Source organism: Oncorhynchus kisutch, unplaced genomic scaffold (assembly GCF_002021735.2).
Source record: "Oncorhynchus kisutch isolate 150728-3 unplaced genomic scaffold, Okis_V2 scaffold3947, whole genome shotgun sequence".
In the NCBI taxonomy this organism is placed as follows: Eukaryota; Metazoa; Chordata; class Actinopteri; order Salmoniformes; family Salmonidae; genus Oncorhynchus; species Oncorhynchus kisutch.
The window spans coordinates 69875-91548 of record NW_022265892.1 but is presented as its reverse complement, the minus strand read 5'-3'; the positions used below and the strand labels follow the sequence as shown (position 1 = coordinate 91548).

Genomic DNA, 21674 nt, shown 5'->3' with positions numbered 1-21674 from the left:
TGGTTTGAAACAGTTGAGTTTTGTCTAAACCTTGCAGTCTACCTAGATTATTTTCTGTCATTACAGCTGCTTGCTGTGACCGCTAGTTGTTAATGGGTACTATACACAATACCCCATAATGACAAAGCGATAACATATAGTTTTTAATAATGAATTTTTTTTTTGAAAAAAAACTTATTTACATACGTTTTCAGACCCTTTGCTATGAGGCTGGAAATTGAGCTCAGGTCCATCCTGTTTCCATTGATCATCCTTAGATATTTCTTTAACTTGATTGGAGTCCACCTGTGGTAAATTCAAATGATTGGTCATTTCTGCAGCATTGAAGGTACCCAAGAACACAGTGGCTTCCATCACTCTTAAATGGAAGAAGTTTTGAACCACCAAGCCTCTTCCAAGAGCCGGCGGCACACAATAATTCCCGGCTTCTCAAGCTTTATTGCTTAATTAATGGACTAAGTCATTTCTGATTTAATTAGGTTCTGAGAGGTTTCTGTAGTGTAGTGTTTATCACGTTCGCTTAACACGTGAAAGGTCCCCGGTTCGAGACTGGGCGGAAACATATTTTTAAAAATTGGACAGTAAGCCTATTCACTTAGGACTCGGTCCCAATTTCGGAATTCATGCTTTTCCTTCGCACTTCTCAATATTTGCTATTCAGACATACCTTTTTTAGTCGCGTAACGCACTCTGCATGTGTGGCTAGCTTGGGCGCTCTGAATACATTCCTGCTACGTGTGGTCTGAGGTCCATAATGATTCAAATAGTTTACCATGCCAGGGTAAGCTGACAAGAAACACAGCCCTTATTTCAAGTGTTTTTAAAATCCCCCGTGGGGAATATGAATGGTGGAAAAACGATTGGAACCATTTTCCTGTTTGACCGCTAGTTTTTAATGGGTATTATGGCTCTTTCTGTGGTACTCAATTTGGGATATTATGTGAGGTAGACTTGTGGGCATTCCTAATATTTTCCACGACTTCCTCTTTTTGTATTGTAGTTTCAGTAGTGTAGTGGTTATCACGTTCGCCTCACACGCGAAAGTCAGTCACACCCTTAGTTTTCCACACATTAGGTTTCCGTAGTGTAGTGGTTATCACATTCGCCTTACACGCGAAAGGTCCCCGGTTCGAAACCGTGCAGAAACATATTGTAATATTCAATATTTCCCAATGCCCAGAGGCTAGCATTTGGTTTGAAACAGTTGAGTTTTGTCTAAACCTTGCAGTCTACCTAGATTATTTTCTGTCATTACAGCTGCTTGCTGTGACCGCTAGTTGTTAATGGGTACTATACACAATACCCCATAATGACAAAGCGATAACATATAGTTTTTATTAATGAAAAAAATGTTTAAAAAAAAACTTATTTACATACGTTTTCAGACCCTTTGCTATGAGGCTGGAAATTGAGCTCAGGTCCATCCTGTTTCCATTGATCATCCTTAGATATTTCTTTAACTTGATTGGAGTCCACCTGTGGTAAATTCAAATGATTGGTCATTTCTGCAGCATTGAAGGTACCCAAGAACACAGTGGCTTCCATCACTCTTAAATGGAAGAAGTTTTGAACCACCAAGCCTCTTCCAAGAGCCGGCGGCACACAATAATTCCCGGCTTCTCAAGCTTTATTGCTTAATTAATGGACTAAGTCATTTCTGATTTCATTAGGTTCTGAGAGGTTTCTGTAGTGTAGTGGTTATCACATTCGCTTAACACGTGAAAGGTCCCCGGTTCGAGACCTGGCGGAAACATATTTTAAAAAAATGGACAGTAAGCCTATTCACTTAGGACTCGGTCCCAATTTCGGAATTCATGCTTTTCCTTCGCACTTCTCAATATTTGCTATTCAGACATACCTTTTTTAGTCGCGTAACGCACTCTGCATGTGTGGCTAGCTTGGGCGCTCTGAATACATTCCTGCTACGTGTGGTCTGAGGTCCATAATGATTCAAATAGTTTACCATGCCAGGGTAAGCTGACAAGAAACACAGCCCTTATTTCAAGTGTTTTTAAAATCCCCCGTGGGGAATATGAATGGTGGAAAAACGATTGGAACCATTTTCCTGTTTGACCGCTAGTTTTTAATGGGTATTATGGCTCTTTCTGTGGTACTCAATTTGGGATATTATGTGAGGTAGACTTGTGGGCATTCCTAATATTTTCCACGACTTCCTCTTTTTGTATTGTAGTTTCAGTAGTGTAGTGGTTATCACGTTCGCCTCACACGCGAAAGTCAGTCATACCCTTAGGTTTCCACACATTAGGTTTCCGTAGTGTAGTGGTTATCACATTCGCCTTACATGCGAAAGGTCCCCGGTTCGAAACCGTGCGGAAACATTTTGTAATATTCAATATTTCCCAATGCCCAGAGGCTAGCATTTGGTTTGAAACAGTTGAGTTTTGTCTAAACCTTGCAGTCTACCTAGATTATTTTCTGTCATTACAGCTGCTTGCTGTGACCGCTAGTTGTTAATGGGTACTATACACAATACCCCATAATGACAAAGCGATAACATATCGTTTTTATTAATGAAAAAAATATTTAAAAAAAAACTTATTTACATACGTTTTCAGACCCTTTGCTATGAGGCTGGAAATTGAGCTCAGGTCCATCCTGTTTCCATTGATCATCCTTAGATATTTCTTTAACTTGATTGGAGTCCACCTGTGGTAAATTCAAATGATTGGTCATTTCTGCAGCATTGTAACCCACATAGGCTTCAGGTTGAATTTAGAGGTGCAGGCAATGTATTCCTATGGGGAGAGAAGTCAATGCAAACGGTTTGATGTAAACACCTTCTTTTAACTGTTAAGGGTTAATGCCACACAGTCAAGGTTAGGCTTGCACGGATCGGGAGGACCTCAGGAACGTACCTGAGGTCGAATTGTGCTTCTCACCCTAATGGTTCTCTCACTGCCACCCAAAATCAAATGACATTGTGGGGCAGGCTGCATTTTGGGCCTTCTTTTTTTCAAGGTCGCTGCACTCAGAACGAGCTACGGTAAAGCGGGGCATCTCGTTGAACTCGGCACAGTCTGGAGACTATGGTGATGCCATTTTTTGTGTTGATTTCAGAATGCCATTTTGGTGATGGTCCCTCTCTGTTTAAACACATTGCAAATGTACAAAAGTCAACTAGCAAGTCAGTGTCCATCAGTCAATTAGATGTCATTATGACACCAAACTGATATCAATTGACACCAAACCCACTTTTTCCTACTCATTTAGAAGCCAACTATCACATATGTCAGAGCAGGCCCATAATTCACAGCGCCTTCGGTTTAAAACATAATAAAAACGTAAAACACATAGTTACGTTCTAGCTGCGGGTCCAGGTCGGACATTATGTGTAGGCCTATGTGAGGCGACACCGAATCCCGAGTTTCGGCTCGATAGGTCCTTCGGTGCCCGAGTAAAACCCTAATTGGTGCTGAAAATCAACTTTTTCCCATGCCTTGCTACGGGGTCCTTGAATGAGCTATCGGACAGAAACGTTGGGATCTGTCTCTATGGGCCGAGCCGGTTTCAATGCACCTAGCCTTGCGTCTCTGAGACTTTTCTAAATGTCGTCATTTTTGTAATAGTCAAAATGAATGGAAATCATTGCAAATGTACGAGGCTGTTTCTCGGTCCGAGAACCTTCTAGAGCCACCTAACTCACCACACACTATCGACCGGAGGTCTAGAACAGGATTCTAAAGTTTCGGAACTCTAGGTCTGACGGTTCTTTTTTAGCTCGAACAAAGCTAACTATTGCAGTCACTGTCTGTCTCTACGCACCCCAATACGTCCCTCCATCCAAGTTGTGTTTTAGTGTGATTTATTTTTCCTTTGAAATTTAATGGGAAAAATGACTGATTTATAGTTCATGGGGGTTGCCTAATCACATATATGAAGTTTTGGAAAGATCTGACTTTTTTAACCCCTCGAAACAGCCCAAGAGACACCAATTATGGCACTTCCGGTTGGCACAGGAAGCTATAAGTCAACACATATCCTCACTGGGGTATGCTTTTACAGAATCCTGAGTTTTAAGTCCTTACGTTAAGAATTGACTGATTTACACAGGGTTGAATGCACTATGTCTATCAAACTGCAGGCAGGGTATGGATAAACACTTTTAGGGTGATTTTAACCACTTCCGGTTGGTCCAGGAAGCTTAGAATCAACACAGGTAGACCTCGTAGTGGCCTGATGGACTGTCATCGAAGACAGGTTCATACGACATTCATAACCCACATAGGCTTCAGGTTGAATTTAGGGGTGCAGGCAATGTATTCCAATGAGGAGAGAAGTCAATGCAAACTCTTTGAAGTAAACACCTTCTTTTAACTATTAAGGGTTAATACCACATGGTCAACGTTAGGCTTGCACGAATCGGGAGGACCTTAGGAACGTACCTGAGGTCGAATTGTGCTTCTCACCCTAACGGTTCTCTCACTGTCACCCAAAAGCAAATGACGTTGTGGGGCAGGCTTCATTTTGGGCCTACTTTTCTAATGGTCGCTGCGCTTAGACCGAGCGAGCTACGGTCAAGCGGGATATCTCGTTGAACTCGGCACGGCCTAGAGATTATGTTTATGCCATTGCCTGCTCTCTGTGTCTTTGAGCACCGCACTTTATCACTCCATCCTTGCTGTGTGTGTGTGAGAGCTTTTCTTTGACATCTGCTGGGAGAAATGACTGATTTACAGTTTAGGAGGGTTACCTAGTCACACATATGAAGTTTTGGAGAGATGTGACTTTTCTAACCCTTCAAAACAGACAGTGTGACCCAATTAAAGGCACTTCCGGTTGGCACAGGAAGCTATAAGTAAACACATGTCTTGATTGACATAGAAACTTAAAGAATCCTGAGTTTTAAGTCTTTAAGTTAAGAATTGACTGATCTACGATCTACACAGGGTTGAATGTAGTCATTTTCACCTTTGAAGGTTGTGTACATCAAAACACCTTTTGGGTTAATTTAACCACTTCTGTTTGCTTCAGGAAGCTTAGAATTGGCACAGGTAGACCTCATAGTGGTCTGATGGACTGTCATAGAAGACAGGTTCATAAGGCATTCATAACCCACATAGGCTTCAGGTTGAATTTAGGGGTGCAGGCAATGTATTCCTATGGGGAGAGAAGTCAATGCAAACTCTTTGAAGTAAACACCTTCTTTTAACTATTAAGGGTTAATGCCACACGGTCAACGTTAGGCTTGCACGGATCGGGAGGACCTCAGGTACGTTCCTGAGGTCGAATTGTGCTTCTCACCTTAACGGTTCTCTCACTGTCACCCAAAAGCAAATGACATTGAGGGCCAGCCTTCATTTTGGGCCTACTTTTCTAATGGTCGCTGTGCTTAGACCGAGCGAGCTACGGTCAAGCGGGGCATCTTGTTGAACTCGGCACGGCCTAGAGAATATGGAAATGCAATTGTAGGCTTTGTGTGTCTTTAAGCACCGCACTTTGTCACTCCATCCTTGCTGTGTGTGTACTTCTGTGTGTGTGTGTGTGAGAGAGAGCTTTTCTTTGACATCTGTTGGGAGAAATGACTGCCTTACAGTTTATGGGGGTTGCCTAATCACACATATGAAGTTTTGAAAAGATCTGACCTTTTTAACCCTTGGAAAATGCCACTGTGACACCATTTAAGGCACTTCCGGTTGGCACAGGAAGCTATAAATAAACTCATATCCTGATTGAGGTATGCCTTTACATAATCCTGAGTTTTAAGTCTTTACGTTAAGAACTGAGTTGTTTACGGAGGGTTTAGGGAGTGTGTGTTATTTCAGAAAATCATAAAAAATCACAGAAATCTCGCAGAGCTCCGCAGCACACTTTAAAAAGATTCGTAAGAACACCCTGCAACTGGATCTGTAACCGTTGAAAAAAAAAAACACCTATCCGTGAACATCACCAATCTGTCGTTGTACGATTTCTCTTAAATGACGATAGATAAATGGCAGTTTTTTTTTTATTGACACCGGAGGCTCCTTGACTTTGACGTGAAGTGGAAAAATAATTTATCTATTTTCATTTTGGGCCTTTAATCACAGATAAATGGCCATAACTCAAAAACCGTTGAGGCCTAGACGCCATCTTGTTCGGGGCCAACTGCCCGTTATGCCAAACCTACGCTCACCGAGTTTCGGCTTTGAAATATTTTCAGTTTTCGAGATAAGGCCCCGTCGTGAATCGTGATGTTTTGTCCAATAGCAATATGATTGCTTATGCCCTCTTGTGGGAATTTCCGGGACAGCGGCAAAATGACCAAAATCTTATTATTTTTGTAAAACGGAAACCGAATGTCCGACAAAGTTCATTTGATGACTTCCCGGTAGGTCCGGCCCTGCCGCTCGGCCCGACGCCGTCCGCAAATTTTACAAACGATTTCGGACGTCTAGTAAGGGACCGTACATTTCCAATATGGACTTTCTCACTAACCATATGGCACCTGCCGAAATCTTCCCTTAAGGTATGTTAAGGCTATGGCAGAATACTGCCCCCGTTGGAGAAATGCGTGCCCATAGTAAACTGACAAAAAATCTGTAAAAAATTGCTAATATATGCATATAATAAATATTATTGAATAGAAAACACTCTAAAGCTTCTAAAACCGTTCAAATTATGTCTCTATGTAAAGCAGAACTCACAGGGCATCCATTCTTCCAAACTCTTTCTGTCATCAGAAAAGTTGGCCCAACTTTGACGTCATCGCCCCCACCCTTCCCAACCAGCTACAGATCTGGAAACAGTTTCTATCTCTTCAGCGCGATGTCCTCTTTCAATGGGGCGCGTCATTGTGAAGATTGCGCGCTCCCTCACCCTTTGGCGGGGCGAAACCCTCCGGTCACGCAATAATACGTGCGCGCGTCTGCAAATTCTGTCTTTTGTTCCAAGATCCACCAAACGACGTAGGCTTCTCCTTTCGAGCTTATATCTTTTATATATGATTAAAACATGTTTTAGCTCGAATTTTAACTTAGTTTGACCAGTTTAGTCGACATATAATATGTAATTTTGAAGTTTCGATGCGCAACCCATAGATTTTTGAGTGCTTTTCAGCCGAAATTAGTCTCGTTTGATAACCCAAAGACACACATTTGAAAGGGAAACGCTGGTTTTGGTAAGTATGACTTCTTCCACGACTTCTGATCGAACAACGGCTAAGGTAAGGGAAGATTTATGTGGTTATTATGTGTTTCTGTGGACTCCGAAATAGCGAAGCCATATTGCTAATCTATGAGCGCCGTCTCATATTATTGACAAGTGAACGAATTCTGTAACGTTAAAAATAAATGTAACACAGCTGTTTTATTAAGAAGAAGTGTATCTTTCTAAGTATATGTAGAACATGTATATTTAGTCAACGTTTATGATGTGTATTTCTGTTATCTGGCAGAGTTATCATTATTTCTCCGGGCATTGTTGTAGCATTTTTTGGCCATGACCTTCTATGTAAACCGTGATTTATGGATATAATTAGCATATTATTGAAAAAAACATAAATGTACTGTATAACATGTCCTATTCCTGTCATCTGATGAAGATTTTCAAAAGGTTAGTGAATTATTTTTCTTTTAATCCTGCTTTTGTGATTGCATCTATTGTTCTACAAAATGGCTATGTAAATTAGCCTATCTTTGGTGGTGGTTTGACATAAATATGTGCTATGTTTTCCCCGTAAAACATTTTAGAAATCTGACTTGGTGGCTAGATGAACAGGGTGTTTATCTTTCATTTGAGCTATTGGACTTGTTAATGTGTGGAGGTTAAATATTTCTAAGAATATTTTTGCGTTCTGTGTGCCACTGTGTCAGTTGAGCAGTGGGGGAGGGTACCCCTAGCGGGACGTGTGGGGCCATGTAAGAGTGATGGAAACCACTGTGTTCTTGGGTACCTTCAATGCTGCAGAAATGACCAATCATTTGAATTTACCACAGGTGGACTCCAATCAAGTTGAAGAAACATCTAAGGATGATCAATGGAAACAGGATGGACCTGAGCTCAATTTCCAGCCTCATAGCAAAGGGTCTGAAAACGTATGTAAATAAGTTTTTTTTATTTTATATTTTTTTCATTAATAAAAACTATATGTTATCGCTTTGTCATTATGGGGTATTGTGTGGTTTTCCATTAAAAACTAGCCGTCACATCAAGCAGCTGTAATGACAGAAAACAATCTACATTTTTGTTTGTTTTACCTTGGATTATATTGCCATTTATTTGGATATATCCATTACAATGACCCTGATAAATGAATTTGCCTGGCTCAGAGAAGCTGTCAGTCTGGTCACATTCATACAGATCGCACGGAGGAGGTCCCCCAAAAAACGGCAAACATTGATCCACAGGTCGGAGAGATAGACAGCAAGGTTTAGACAAACCCCTTTGCTATGAGCTCAATTTCCAGCCTCATAGCAAAGGGTCTGAAAACGTATGTAAATACGTTTTTTTAAAAATATTTTTTTCATTAATAAAAACTATATGTTATCGCTTTGTCATTATGGGGTATTGTGTATAGTACCCATTAAAAACTAGCGGTCACATCAAGTATCTGTAATGACAGAAAATAATCTAGGTAGACTGCAAGGTTTAGACAAAACTCAACTGTTTCAAACCAAATGCTAGCCTCTGGCATTGGGAAATATTGAATATTACAAAATGTTTCCGCACGGTTTCGAACCGGGGACCTTTCGCGTGTGAGGCGAATGTGATAACCACTACACTACGGAAACCTAATGTGTGGAAAACTAAGGGTGTGACTGATTTTCGCGTGTGAGGCGAACGTGATAACCACTACACTACTGAAACTACAATACAAAAAGAGGAAGTCGTGGAAAATATTAGGAATGCCCACAAGTCTACCTCACATAATATCCCAAATTCAGTACCACAGAAAGAGCCATAATACCCATTAAAAACTAGCGGTCAAACAGGAAAATGGTTCCAATTGTTTTTCCACCATTCATATTCCCCACGGGGGATTTTAAAAACACTTGAAATAAGGGCTGTGTTTCTTGTCAGCTTACCCTGGCATGGAAAACTATTTGAATCATTATGGACCTCAGACCACACGTAGCAGGAATGTATTCAGAGCGCCCAAGCTAGCCACACATGCAGAGTGCGTTACGCGACTAAAAAAGGTATGTCTGAATAGCAAATATTGAGAAGTGCGAAGGAAAAGCATGAATTCCGAAATTGGGACCGAGTCCTAAGTGAATAGGCTTACTGTCCAATTTCTTAAAATATGTTTCCACCCGGTCTCGAACCGGGGACCTTTCGCGTGTTAAGCGAACGTGATAACCACTACACTACAGAAACCTAATGAGTGGAATTCAAATGGTGTGACTGACTTTGGCTGGGTGGGACATTTATCGCTCTCAGAACCTAATGAAATCAGAAATTACTTAGTCCATTAATTAAGCAATAAGGCTTGAGAAGCCGGGAATTATTGTGTGCCGCCGGCTCTTGGAAGAGGCTTGGTGGTTCAAAACTTCTTCCATTTAAGAGTGATGGAAGCCACTGTGTTCTTGGGTACCTTCAATGCTGCAGAAATGACCAATCATTTGAATTTACCACAGGTGGACTCCAATCAAGTTAAAGAAATATCTAAGGATGATCAATGGAAACAGGATGGACCTGAGCTCAATTTCCAGCCTCATAGCAAAGGGTCTGAAAACGTATGTAAATACGTTTTTTTAAAAATATTTTTTCATTAATAAAAACTATATGTTATCGCTTTGTCATTATGGGGTATTGTGTATAGTACCCATTAAAAACTAGCGGTCACATCAAGTATCTGTAATGACAGAAAATAATCTAGGTAGACTGCAAGGTTTAGACAAAACTCAACTGTTTCAAACCAAATGCTAGCCTCTGGCATTGGGAAATATTGAATATTACAAAATGTTTCCGCACGGTTTCGAACCGGGGACCTTTCGCGTGTGAGGCGAATGTGATAACCACTACACTACGGAAACCTAATGTGTGGATAACTAAGGGTGTGACTGACTTTCGCGTGTGAGGCGAACGTGATAACCACTACACTACTGAAACTACAATACAAAAAGAGGAAGTCGTGGAAAATATTAGGAATGCCCACAAGTCTACCTCACATAATATCCCAAATTCAGTACCACAGAAAGAGCCATAATACCCATTAAAAACTAGCGGTCAAACAGGAAAATGGTTCCAATCGTTTTTCCACCATTCATATTCCCCACGGGGGATTTTAAAAACACTTGAAATAAGGGCTGTGTTTCTTGTCAGCTTACCCTGGCATGGTAAACTATTTGAATCATTATGGACCTCAGACCACACGTAGCAGGAATGTATTCAGAGCGCCCAAGCTAGCCACACATGCAGAGTGCGTTACGCGACTAAAAAAGGTATGTCTGAATAGCAAATATTGAGAAGTGCGAAGGAAAAGCATGAATTCCGAAATTGGGACCGAGTCCTAAGTGAATAGGCTTACTGTCCAATTTTTTAAAATATGTTTCCGCCCGGTCTCAAACCGGGGACTTTTCGCGTTGTTAAGCGAACGTGATAACCACTACACTACAGAAACCTAATGAGTGGAGTTCAAAGGGTGTGACTGACTTTGGCTGGGTGGGACATTTATCGCTCTCAGAACCTAATGAAATCAGAAATTACTTAGTCCATTAATTAAGCAATAAGGCTTGAGAAGCTGGGAATTATTGTGTGCCGCCGGCTCTTGGAAGAGGCTTGGTGGTTCAAAACTTCTTCCATTTAAGAGTGATGGAAGCCACTGTGTTCTTGGGTACCTTCAATGCTGCAGAAATGACCAATCATTTGAATTTACCACAGGTGGACTCCAATCAAGTTAAAGAAATATCTAAGGATGATCAATGGAAACAGGATGGACCTGAGCTCAATTTCCAGCCTCATAGCAAAGGGTCTGAAAACATATGTAAATAAGTTTTTTTTTAAATATTTTTTTCATTAATAAAAACTATATGTTATCGCTTTGTCATTATGGGGTATTGTGTATAGTACCCATTAAAAACTAGCGGTCACATCAAGCAGCTGTAATGACAGAAAATAATCTCGGTAGACTGCAAGGTTTAGACAAAACTCAACTGTTTCAAACCAAATGCTAGCCTCTGGGCATTGGGAAATATTGAATATTACAAAATGTTTCCGCACGGTTTCGAACCGGGGACCTTTCGCGTGTGAGGCAAACGTGATAACCACTACACTACGGAAACCTAATGTGTGGAAAACTAAGGGTGTGACTGACTTTCGCGTGTGAGGCAAACGTGATAACCACTACACTACTGAAACTACAATACAAAAAGAGGATGTCGTGGAAAATATTAGGAATGCCCACAAGTCTACCTCACATAATATCCCAAATTGAGTACCACAGAAAGAGCCATAATACCCATTAAAAACTAGCGGTCAAACAGGAAAATGGTTCCAATCGTTTTTCCACCATTCATATTCCCCACGGGGGATTTTAAAAACACTTGAAATAAGGGCTGTGTTTCTTGTCAGCTTACCCTGGCATGGTAAACTATTTGAATCATTATGGACCTCAGACCACACGTAGCAGGAATGTATTCAGAGCGCCCAAGCTAGCCACACATGCAGAGTGCGTTACGCGACTAAAAAAGGTATGTCTGAATAGCAAATATTGAGAAGTGCGAAGGAAAAGCATGAATTCCGAAATTGGGACCGAGTCCTAAGTGAATAGGCTTACTGTCCAATTTTTTAAAATATGTTTCCGCCCGGTCTCGAACCGGGGACCTTTCGCGTGTTAAGCGAACGTGATAACCACTACACTACAGAAACCTAATGAGTGGAGTTCAAAGGGTGTGACTGACTTTGGCTGGGTGGGACATTTATCGCTCTCAGAACCTAATGAAATCAGAAATTACTTAGTCCATTAATTAAGCAATAAGGCTTGAGAAGCCGGGAATTATTGTGTGCCGCCGGCTCTTGGAAGAGGCTTGGTGGTTCAAAACTTCTTCCATTTAAGAGTGATGGAAGCCACTGTGTTCTTGGGTACCTTCAATGCTGCAGAAATGACCAATCATTTGAATTTACCACAGGTGGACTCCAATCAAGTTAAAGAAATATCTAAGGATGATCAATGGAAACAGGATGGACCTGAGCTCAATTTCCAGCCTCATAGCAAAGGGTCTGAAAACGTATGTAAATAAGTTTTTTTTAAATATTTTTTTCATTAATAAAAACTATATGTTATCGCTTTGTCATTATGGGGTATTGTGTATAGTACCCATTAAAAACTAGCGGTCACATCAAGCAGCTGTAATGACAGAAAATAATCTAGGTAGACTGCAAGGTTTAGACAAAACTCAACTGTTTCAAACCAAATGCTAGCCTCTGGGCATTGGGAAATATTGAATATTACAAAATGTTTCCGCACGGTTTCGAACCGGGGACCTTTCGCGTGTGAGGCGAACGTGATAACCACTACACTACGGAAACCTAATGTGTGGAAAACTAAGGGTGTGACTGACTTTCGCGTGTGAGGCGAACGTGATAACCACTACACTACTGAAACTACAATACAAAAAGAGGAAGTCGTGGAAAATATTAGGAATGCCCACAAGTCTACCTCACATAATATCCCAAATTGAGTACCACAGAAAGAGCCATAATACCCATTAAAAACTAGCGGTCAAACAGGAAAATGGTTCCAATCGTTTTTCCACCATTCATATTCCCCACGGGGGATTTTAAAAACACTTGAAATAAGGGCTGTGTTTCTTGTCAGCTTACCCTGGCATGGTAAACTATTTGAATCATTATGGACCTCAGACCACACGTAGCAGGAATGTATTCAGAGCGCCCAAGCTAGCCACACATGCAGAGTGCGTTACGCGACTAAAAAAGGTATGTCTGAATAGCAAATATTGAGAAGTGCGAAGGAAAAGCATGAATTCCGAAATTGGGACCGAGTCCTAAGTGAATAGGCTTACTGTCCAATTTTTTAAATATGTTTCCGCCCGGTCTCGAACCGGGGACCTTTCGCGTGTTAAGCGAACGTGATAACCACTACACTACAGAAACCTAATGAGAGGAATTCAAAGGGTGTGACTGACTTTGGCTGGGTGGGACATTTATCGCTCTCAGAACCTAATGAAATCAGAAATTACTTAGTCCATTAATTAAGCAATAAGGCTTGAGAAGCCGGGAATTATTGTGTGCCGCCGGCTCTTGGAAGAGGCTTGGTGGTTCAAAACTTCTTCCATTTAAGAGTGATGGAAGCCACTGTGTTCTTGGGTACCTTCAATGCTGCAGAAATGACCAATCATTTGAATTTACCACAGGTGGACTCCAATCAAGTTAAAGAAATATCTAAGGATGATCAATGGAAACAGGATGGACCTGAGCTCAATTTCCAGCCTCATAGCAAAGGGTCTGAAAACGTATGTAAATAAGTTTTTTTTTAAATATTTTTTTCATTAATAAAAACTATATGTTATCGCTTTGTCATTATGGGGTATTGTGTATAGTACCCATTAAAAACTAGCGGTCACATCAAGCAGCTGTAATGACAGAAAATAATCTAGGTAGACTGCAAGGTTTAGACAAAACTCAACTGTTTCAAACCAAATGCTAGCCTCTGGGCATTGGGAAATATTGAATATTACAAAATGTTTCCGCACGGTTTCGAACCGGGGACCTTTCGCGTGTGAGGCGAACGTGATAACCACTACACTACGGAAACCTAATGTGTGGAAAACTAAGGGTGTGACTGACTTTCGCGTGTGAGGCGAACGTGATAACCACTACACTACTGAAACTACAATACAAAAAGAGGAAGTCGTGGAAAATATTAGGAATGCCCACAAGTCTACCTCACATAATATCCCAAATTGAGTACCACAGAAAGAGCCATAATACCCATTAAAAACTAGCGGTCAAACAGGAAAATGGTTCCAATCGTTTTTCCACCATTCATATTCCCCACGGGGGATTTTAAAAACACTTGAAATAAGGGCTGTGTTTCTTGTCAGCTTACCCTGGCATGGTAAACTATTTGAATCATTATGGACCTCAGACCACACGTAGCAGGAATGTATTCAGAGCGCCCAAGCTAGCCACACATGCAGAGTGCGTTACGCGACTAAAAAAGGTATGTCTGAATAGCAAATATTGAGAAGTGCGAAGGAAAAGCATGAATTCCGAAATTGGGACCGAGTCCTAAGTGAATAGGCTTACTGTCCAATTTTTTAAAATATGTTTCCGCCCGGTCTCGAACCGGGGACCTTTCGCGTGTTAAGCGAACGTGATAACCACTACACTACAGGAAACCTAATGAGTGGAATTCAAAGGGTGTGACTGACTTTGGCTGGGTGGGACATTTATCGCTCTCAGAACCTAATGAAATCAGAAATTACTTAGTCCATTAATTAAGCAATAAGGCTTGAGAAGCCGGGAATTATTGTGTGCCGCCGGCTCTTGGAAGAGGCTTGGTGGTTCAAAACTTCTTCCATTTAAGAGTGATGGAAGCCACTGTGTTCTTGGGTACCTTCAATGCTGCAGAAATGACCAATCATTTGAATTTACCACAGGTGGACTCCAATCAAGTTAAAGAAATATCTAAGGATGATCAATGGAAACAGGATGGACCTGAGCTCAATTTCCAGCCTCATAGCAAAGGGTCTGAAAACGTATGTAAATAAGTTTTTTTTTAAATATTTTTTTCATTAATAAAAACTATATGTTATCGCTTTGTCATTATGGGGTATTGTGTATAGTACCCATTAAAAACTAGCGGTCACATCAAGCAGCTGTAATGACAGAAAATAATCTAGGTAGACTGCAAGGTTTAGACAAAACTCAACTGTTTCAAACCAAATGCTAGCCTCTGGGCATTGGGAAATATTGAATATTACAAAATGTTTCCGCACGGTTTCGAACCGGGGACCTTTCGCGTGTGAGGCGAACGTGATAACCACTACACTACGGAAACCTAATGTGTGGAAAACTAAGGGTGTGACTGACTTTCGCGTGTGAGGCGAACGTGATAACCACTACACTACTGAAACTACAATACAAAAAGAGGAAGTCGTGGAAAATATTAGGAATGCCCACAAGTCTACCTCACATAATATCCCAAATTGAGTACCACAGAAAGAGCCATAATACCCATTAAAAACTAGCGGTCAAACAGGAAAATGGTTCCAATCGTTTTTCCACCATTCATATTCCCCACGGGGGATTTTAAAAACACTTGAAATAAGGGCTGTGTTTCTTGTCAGCTTACCCTGGCATGGTAAACTATTTGAATCATTATGGACCTCAGACCACACGTAGCAGGAATGTATTCAGAGCGCCCAAGCTAGCCACACATGCAGAGTGCGTTACGCGACTAAAAAAGGTATGTCTGAATAGCAAATATTGAGAAGTGCGAAGGAAAAGCATGAATTCCGAAATTGGGACCGAGTCCTAAGTGAATAGGCTTACTGTCCAATTTTTTAAAATATGTTTCCGCCCGGTCTCGAACCGGGGACCTTTCGCGTGTTAAGCGAACGTGATAACCACTACACTACAGGAAACCTAATGAGTGGAATTCAAAGGGTGTGACTGACTTTGGCTGGGTGGGACATTTATCGCTCTCAGAACCTAATGAAATCAGAAATTACTTAGTCCATTAATTAAGCAATAAGGCTTGAGAAGCCGGGAATTATTGTGTGCCGCCGGCTCTTGGAAGAGGCTTGGTGGTTCAAAACTTCTTCCATTTAAGAGTGATGGAAGCCACTGTGTTCTTGGGTACCTTCAATGCTGCAGAAATGACCAATCATTTGAATTTACCACAGGTGGACTCCAATCAAGTTAAAGAAATATCTAAGGATGATCAATGGAAACAGGATGGACCTGAGCTCAATTTCCAGCCTCATAGCAAAGGGTCTGAAAACGTATGTAAATAAGTTTTTTTTAAATATTTTTTTCATTAATAAAAACTATATGTTATCGCTTTGTCATTATGGGGTATTGTGTATAGTACCCATTAAAAACTAGCGGTCACATCAAGCAGCTGTAATGACAGAAAATAATCTAGGTAGACTGCAAGGTTTAGACAAAACTCAACTGTTTCAAACCAAATGCTAGCCTCTGGGCATTGGGAAATATTGAATATTACAAAATGTTTCCGCACGGTTTCGAACCGGGGACCTTTCGCGTGTGAGGCGAACGTGATAACCACTACACTACGGAAACCTAATGTGTGGAAAACTAAGGGTGTGACTGACTTTCGCGTGTGAGGCGAACGTGATAACCACTACACTACTGAAACTACAATACAAAAAGAGGAAGTCGTGGAAAATATTAGGAATGCCCACAAGTCTACCTCACATAATATCCCAAATTGAGTACCACAGAAAGAGCCATAATACCCATTAAAAACTAGCGGTCAAACAGGAAAATGGTTCCAATCGTTTTTCCACCATTCATATTCCCCACGGGGGATTTTAAAAACACTTGAAATAAGGGCTGTGTTTCTTGTCAGCTTACCCTGGCATGGTAAACTATTTGAATCATTATGGACCTCAGACCACACGTAGCAGGAATGTATTCAGAGCGCCCAAGCTAGCCACACATGCAGAGTGCGTTACGCGACTAAAAAAGGTATGTCTGAATAGCAAATATTGAGAAGTGCGAAGGAAAAGCATGAATTCCGAAATTGGGACCGAGTCCTAAGTGAATAGGCTTACTGTCCAATTTTTTAAATATGTTTCCGCCCGGTCTCGAACCGGGGACCTTTCGCGTGTTAAGCGAACGTGATAACCACTACACTACAGAAACCTAATGAGTGGAATTCAAAGGGTGTGACTGACTTTGGCTGGGTGGGACATTTATCGCTCTCAGAACCTAATGAAATCAGAAATTACTTAGTCCATTAATTAAGCAATAAGGCTTGAGAAGCCGGGAATTATTGTGTGCCGCCGGCTCTTGGAAGAGGCTTGGTGGTTCAAAACTTCTTCCATTTAAGAGTGATGGAAGCCACTGTGTTCTTGGGTACCTTCAATGCTGCAGAAATGACCAATCATTTGAATTTACCACAGGTGGACTCCAATCAAGTTAAAGAAATATCTAAGGATGATCAATGGAAACAGGATGGACCTGAGCTCAATTTCCAGCCTCATAGCAAAGGGTCTGAAAACGTATGTAAATAAGTTTTTTTTAAATATTTTTTTCATTAATAAAAACTATATGTTATCGCTTTGTCATTATGGGGTATTGTGTATAGTACCCATTAAAAACTAGCGGTCACATCAAGCAGCTGTAATGACAGAAAATAATCTAGGTAGACTGCAAGGTTTAGACAAAACTCAACTGTTTCAAACCAAATGCTAGCCTCTGGGCATTGGGAAATATTGAATATTACAAAATGTTTCCGCACGGTTTCGAACCGGGGACCTTTCGCGTGTGAGGCGAACGTGATAACCACTACACTACGGAAACCTAATGTGTGGAAAACTAAGGGTGTGACTGACTTTCGCGTGTGAGGCGAACGTGATAACCACTACACTACTGAAACTACAATACAAAAAGAGGAAGTCGTGGAAAATATTAGGAATGCCCACAAGTCTACCTCACATAATATCCCAAATTGAGTACCACAGAAAGAGCCATAATACCCATTAAAAACTAGCGGTCAAACAGGAAAATGGTTCCAATCGTTTTTCCACCATTCATATTCCCCACGGGGGATTTTAAAAACACTTGAAATAAGGGCTGTGTTTCTTGTCAGCTTACCCTGGCATGGTAAACTATTTGAATCATTATGGACCTCAGACCACACGTAGCAGGAATGTATTCAGAGCGCCCAAGCTAGCCACACATGCAGAGTGCGTTACGCGACTAAAAAAGGTATGTCTGAATAGCAAATATTGAGAAGTGCGAAGGAAAAGCATGAATTCCGAAATTGGGACCGAGTCCTAAGTGAATAGGCTTACTGTCCAATTTTTTAAAATATGTTTCCGCCCGGTCTCGAACCGGGGACCTTTCGCGTGTTAAGCGAACGTGATAACCACTACACTACGGAAACCTAATGAGTGGAATTCAAAGGGTGTGACTGACTTTGGCTGGGTGGGACATTTATCGCTCTCAGAACCTAATGAAATCAGAAATTACTTAGTCCATTAATTAAGCAATAAGGCTTGAGAAGCCGGGAATTATTGTGTGCCGCCGGCTCTTGGAAGAGGCTTGGTGGTTCAAAACTTCTTCCATTTAAGAGTGATGGAAGCCACTGTGTTCTTGGGTACCTTCAATGCTGCAGAAATGACCAATCATTTGAATTTACCACAGGTGGACTCCAATCAAGTTAAAGAAATATCTAAGGATGATCAATGGAAACAGGATGGACCTGAGCTCAATTTCCAGCCTCATAGCAAAGGGTCTGAAAACGTATGTAAATAAGTTTTTTTTAAATATTTTTTTCATTAATAAAAACTATATGTTATCGCTTTGTCATTATGGGGTATTGTGTATAGTACCCATTAAAAACTAGCGGTCACATCAAGCAGCTGTAATGACAGAAAATAATCTAGGTAGACTGCAAGGTTTAGACAAAACTCAACTGTTTCAAACCAAATGCTAGCCTCTGGGCATTGGGAAATATTGAATATTACAAAATGTTTCCGCACGGTTTCGAACCGGGGACCTTTCGCGTGTGAGGCGAACGTGATAACCACTACACTACGGAAACCTAATGTGTGGAAAACTAAGGGTGTGACTGACTTTCGCGTGTGAGGCGAACGTGATAACCACTACACTACTGAAACTACAATACAAAAAGAGGAAGTCGTGGAAAATATTAGGAATGCCCACAAGTCTACCTCACATAATATCCCAAATTGAGTACCACAGAAAGAGCCATAATACCCATTAAAAACTAGCGGTCAAACAGGAAAATGGTTCCAATCGTTTTTCCACCATTCATATTCCCCACGGGGGATTTTAAAAACACTTGAAATAAGGGCTGTGTTTCTTGTCAGCTTACCCTGGCATGGTAAACTATTTGAATCATTATGGACCTCAGACCACACGTAGCAGGAATGTATTCAGAGCGCCCAAGCTAGCCACACATGCAGAGTGCGTTACGCGACTAAAAAAGGTATGTCTGAATAGCAAATATTGAGAAGTGCGAAGGAAAAGCATGAATTCCGAAATTGGGACCGAGTCCTAAGTGAATAGGCTTACTGTCCAATTTTTTAAAATATGTTTCCGCCCGGTCTCGAACCGGGGACCTTTCGCGTGTTAAGCGAACGTGATAACCACTACACTACAGGAAACCTAATGAGTGGAATTCAAAGGGTGTGACTGACTTTGGCTGGGTGGGACATTTATCGCTCTCAGAACCTAATGAAATCAGAAATTACTTAGTCCATTAATTAAGCAATAAGGCTTGAGAAGCCGGGAATTATTGTGTGCCGCCGGCTCTTGGAAGAGGCTTGGTGGTTCAAAACTTCTTCCATTTAAGAGTGATGGAAGCCACTGTGTTCTTGGGTACCTTCAATGCTGCAGAAATGACCAATCATTTGAATTTACCACAGGTGGACTCCAATCAAGTTAAAGAAATATCTAAGGATGATCAATGGAAACAGGATGGACCTGAGCTCAATTTCCAGCCTCATAGCAAAGGGTCTGAAAACGTATGTAAATAAGTTTTTTTTAAATATTTTTTTCATTAATAAAAACTATATGTTATCGCTTTGTCATTATGGGGTATTGTGTATAGTACCCATTAAAAACTAGCGGTCACATCAAGCAGCTGTAATGACAGAAAATAATCTAGGTAGACTGCAAGGTTTAGACAAAACTCAACTGTTTCAAACCAAATGCTAGCCTCTGGGCATTGGGAAATATTGAATATTACAAAATGTTTCCGCACGGTTTCGAACCGGGGACCTTTCGCGTGTGAGGCGAACGTGATAACCACTACACTACGGAAACCTAATGTGTGGAAAACTAAGGGTGTGACTGACTTTCGCGTGTGAGGCGAACGTGATAACCACTACACTACTGAAACTACAATACAAAAAGAGGAAGTCGTGGAAAATATTAGGAATGCCCACAAGTCTACCTCACATAATATCCCAAATTGAGTACCACAGAAAGAGCCATAATACCCATTAAAAACTAGCGGTCAAACAGGAAAATGGTTCCAATCGTTTTTCCACCATTCATATTCCCCACGGGGGATTTTAAAAACACTTGAAATAAGGGCTGTGTTTCTTGTCAGCTTACCCTGGCATGGTAAACTATTTGAATCATTATGGACCTCAGACCACACGTAGCAGGAATGTATTCAGAGCGCCCAAGCTAGCCACACATGCAGAGTGCGTTACGCGACTAAAAAAGGTATGTCTGAATAGCAAATATTGAGAAGTGCGAAGGAAAAGCATGAATTCCGAAATTGGGACCGAGTCCTAAGTGAATAGGCTTACTGTCCAATTTTTTAAATATGTTTCCGCCCGGTCTCGAACCGGGGACCTTTCGCGTGTTAAGCGAACGTGATAACCACTACACTACGGAAACCTAATGAGTGGAATTCAAAGGGTGTGACTGACTTTGGCTGGGTGGGACATTTATCGCTCTCAGAACCTAATGAAATCAGAAATTACTTAGTCCATTAATTAAGCAATAAGGCTTGAGAAGCCGGGAATTATTGTGTGCCGCCGGCTCTTGGAAGAGGCTTGGTGGTTCAAAACTTCTTCCATTTAAGAGTGATGGAAGCCACTGTGTTCTTGGGTACCTTCAATGCTGCAGAAATGACCAATCATTTGAATTTACCACAGGTGGACTCCAATCAAGTTAAAGAAATATCTAAGGATGATCAATGGAAACAGGATGGACCTGAGCTCAATTTCCAGCCTCATAGCAAAGGGTCTGAAAACGTATGTAAATAAGTTTTTTTTAAATATTTTTTTCATTAATAAAAACTATATGTTATCGCTTTGTCATTATGGGGTATTGTGTATAGTACCCATTAAAAACTAGCGGTCACATCAAGCAGCTGTAATGACAGAAAATAATCTAGGTAGACTGCAAGGTTTAGACAAAACTCAACTGTTTCAAACCAAATGCTAGCCTCTGGGCATTGGGAAATATTGAATATTACAAAATGTTTCCGCACGGTTTCGAACCGGGGACCTTTCGCGTGTGAGGCGAACGTGATAACCACTACACTACGGAAACCTAATGTGTGGAAAACTAAGGGTGTGACTGACTTTCGCGTGTGAGGCGAACGTGATAACCACTACACTACTGAAACTACAATACAAAAAGAGGAAGTCGTGGAAAATATTAGGAATGCCCACAAGTCTACCTCACATAATATCCCAAATTGAGTACCACAGAAAGAGCCATAATACCCATTAAAAACTAGCGGTCAAACAGGAAAATGGTTCCAATCGTTTTTCCACCATTCATATTCCCCACGGGGGATTTTAAAAACACTTGAAATAAGGGCTGTGTTTCTTGTCAGCTTACCCTGGCATGGTAAACTATTTGAATCATTATGGACCTCAGACCACACGTAGCAGGAATGTATTCAGAGCGCCCAAGCTAGCCACACATGCAGAGTGCGTTACGCGACTAAAAAAGGTATGTCTGAATAGCAAATATTGAGAAGTGCGAAGGAAAAGCATGAATTCCGAAATTGGGACAGAGTCCTAAGT

General features: G+C 41.1%; 22 non-coding genes across 22 annotated transcripts; 2 read left to right on the top strand and 20 right to left on the bottom strand.

The window, feature by feature from the left end:
• Nucleotides 1–1075: 1075 nt before the first annotated feature.
• Nucleotides 1076–1148, top strand: trnav-uac (transfer RNA valine (anticodon UAC)). The gene has a single exon. It is a non-coding gene; the product is annotated as a tRNA-Val (tRNA).
• Nucleotides 1149–2266: 1118 nt separating this feature from the next.
• trnav-uac (transfer RNA valine (anticodon UAC)) lies at nt 2267–2339 on the top strand. The gene has a single exon. It is a non-coding gene; the product is annotated as a tRNA-Val (tRNA).
• Nucleotides 2340–8656: 6317 nt separating this feature from the next.
• On the bottom strand, nt 8657–8729 carry trnav-cac (transfer RNA valine (anticodon CAC)). Its single transcript has one exon. It is a non-coding gene; the product is annotated as a tRNA-Val (tRNA).
• A 513-nt stretch (nt 8730–9242) lies between these two features.
• trnav-aac (transfer RNA valine (anticodon AAC)) lies at nt 9243–9315 on the bottom strand. Its single transcript has one exon. It is a non-coding gene; the product is annotated as a tRNA-Val (tRNA).
• A 586-nt stretch (nt 9316–9901) lies between these two features.
• trnav-cac (transfer RNA valine (anticodon CAC)) lies at nt 9902–9974 on the bottom strand. Its single transcript has one exon. It is a non-coding gene; the product is annotated as a tRNA-Val (tRNA).
• A 1175-nt stretch (nt 9975–11149) lies between these two features.
• trnav-cac (transfer RNA valine (anticodon CAC)) lies at nt 11150–11222 on the bottom strand. The gene has a single exon. It is a non-coding gene; the product is annotated as a tRNA-Val (tRNA).
• A 513-nt stretch (nt 11223–11735) lies between these two features.
• trnav-aac (transfer RNA valine (anticodon AAC)) lies at nt 11736–11808 on the bottom strand. The gene has a single exon. It is a non-coding gene; the product is annotated as a tRNA-Val (tRNA).
• Nucleotides 11809–12395: 587 nt separating this feature from the next.
• Nucleotides 12396–12468, bottom strand: trnav-cac (transfer RNA valine (anticodon CAC)). The gene has a single exon. It is a non-coding gene; the product is annotated as a tRNA-Val (tRNA).
• Nucleotides 12469–12980: 512 nt separating this feature from the next.
• trnav-aac (transfer RNA valine (anticodon AAC)) lies at nt 12981–13053 on the bottom strand. The gene has a single exon. It is a non-coding gene; the product is annotated as a tRNA-Val (tRNA).
• A 588-nt stretch (nt 13054–13641) lies between these two features.
• Nucleotides 13642–13714, bottom strand: trnav-cac (transfer RNA valine (anticodon CAC)). The gene has a single exon. It is a non-coding gene; the product is annotated as a tRNA-Val (tRNA).
• A 513-nt stretch (nt 13715–14227) lies between these two features.
• On the bottom strand, nt 14228–14301 carry trnav-aac (transfer RNA valine (anticodon AAC)). Its single transcript has one exon. It is a non-coding gene; the product is annotated as a tRNA-Val (tRNA).
• Nucleotides 14302–14889: 588 nt separating this feature from the next.
• trnav-cac (transfer RNA valine (anticodon CAC)) lies at nt 14890–14962 on the bottom strand. Its single transcript has one exon. It is a non-coding gene; the product is annotated as a tRNA-Val (tRNA).
• Nucleotides 14963–15475: 513 nt separating this feature from the next.
• Nucleotides 15476–15549, bottom strand: trnav-aac (transfer RNA valine (anticodon AAC)). Its single transcript has one exon. It is a non-coding gene; the product is annotated as a tRNA-Val (tRNA).
• A 587-nt stretch (nt 15550–16136) lies between these two features.
• Nucleotides 16137–16209, bottom strand: trnav-cac (transfer RNA valine (anticodon CAC)). Its single transcript has one exon. It is a non-coding gene; the product is annotated as a tRNA-Val (tRNA).
• A 512-nt stretch (nt 16210–16721) lies between these two features.
• On the bottom strand, nt 16722–16794 carry trnav-aac (transfer RNA valine (anticodon AAC)). The gene has a single exon. It is a non-coding gene; the product is annotated as a tRNA-Val (tRNA).
• Nucleotides 16795–17381: 587 nt separating this feature from the next.
• trnav-cac (transfer RNA valine (anticodon CAC)) lies at nt 17382–17454 on the bottom strand. Its single transcript has one exon. It is a non-coding gene; the product is annotated as a tRNA-Val (tRNA).
• A 513-nt stretch (nt 17455–17967) lies between these two features.
• trnav-aac (transfer RNA valine (anticodon AAC)) lies at nt 17968–18040 on the bottom strand. Its single transcript has one exon. It is a non-coding gene; the product is annotated as a tRNA-Val (tRNA).
• A 587-nt stretch (nt 18041–18627) lies between these two features.
• trnav-cac (transfer RNA valine (anticodon CAC)) lies at nt 18628–18700 on the bottom strand. The gene has a single exon. It is a non-coding gene; the product is annotated as a tRNA-Val (tRNA).
• A 513-nt stretch (nt 18701–19213) lies between these two features.
• trnav-aac (transfer RNA valine (anticodon AAC)) lies at nt 19214–19287 on the bottom strand. The gene has a single exon. It is a non-coding gene; the product is annotated as a tRNA-Val (tRNA).
• Nucleotides 19288–19874: 587 nt separating this feature from the next.
• trnav-cac (transfer RNA valine (anticodon CAC)) lies at nt 19875–19947 on the bottom strand. Its single transcript has one exon. It is a non-coding gene; the product is annotated as a tRNA-Val (tRNA).
• Nucleotides 19948–20459: 512 nt separating this feature from the next.
• trnav-aac (transfer RNA valine (anticodon AAC)) lies at nt 20460–20532 on the bottom strand. The gene has a single exon. It is a non-coding gene; the product is annotated as a tRNA-Val (tRNA).
• A 587-nt stretch (nt 20533–21119) lies between these two features.
• Nucleotides 21120–21192, bottom strand: trnav-cac (transfer RNA valine (anticodon CAC)). Its single transcript has one exon. It is a non-coding gene; the product is annotated as a tRNA-Val (tRNA).
• Between the last annotated feature and the right edge of the window lie 482 nt (nt 21193–21674).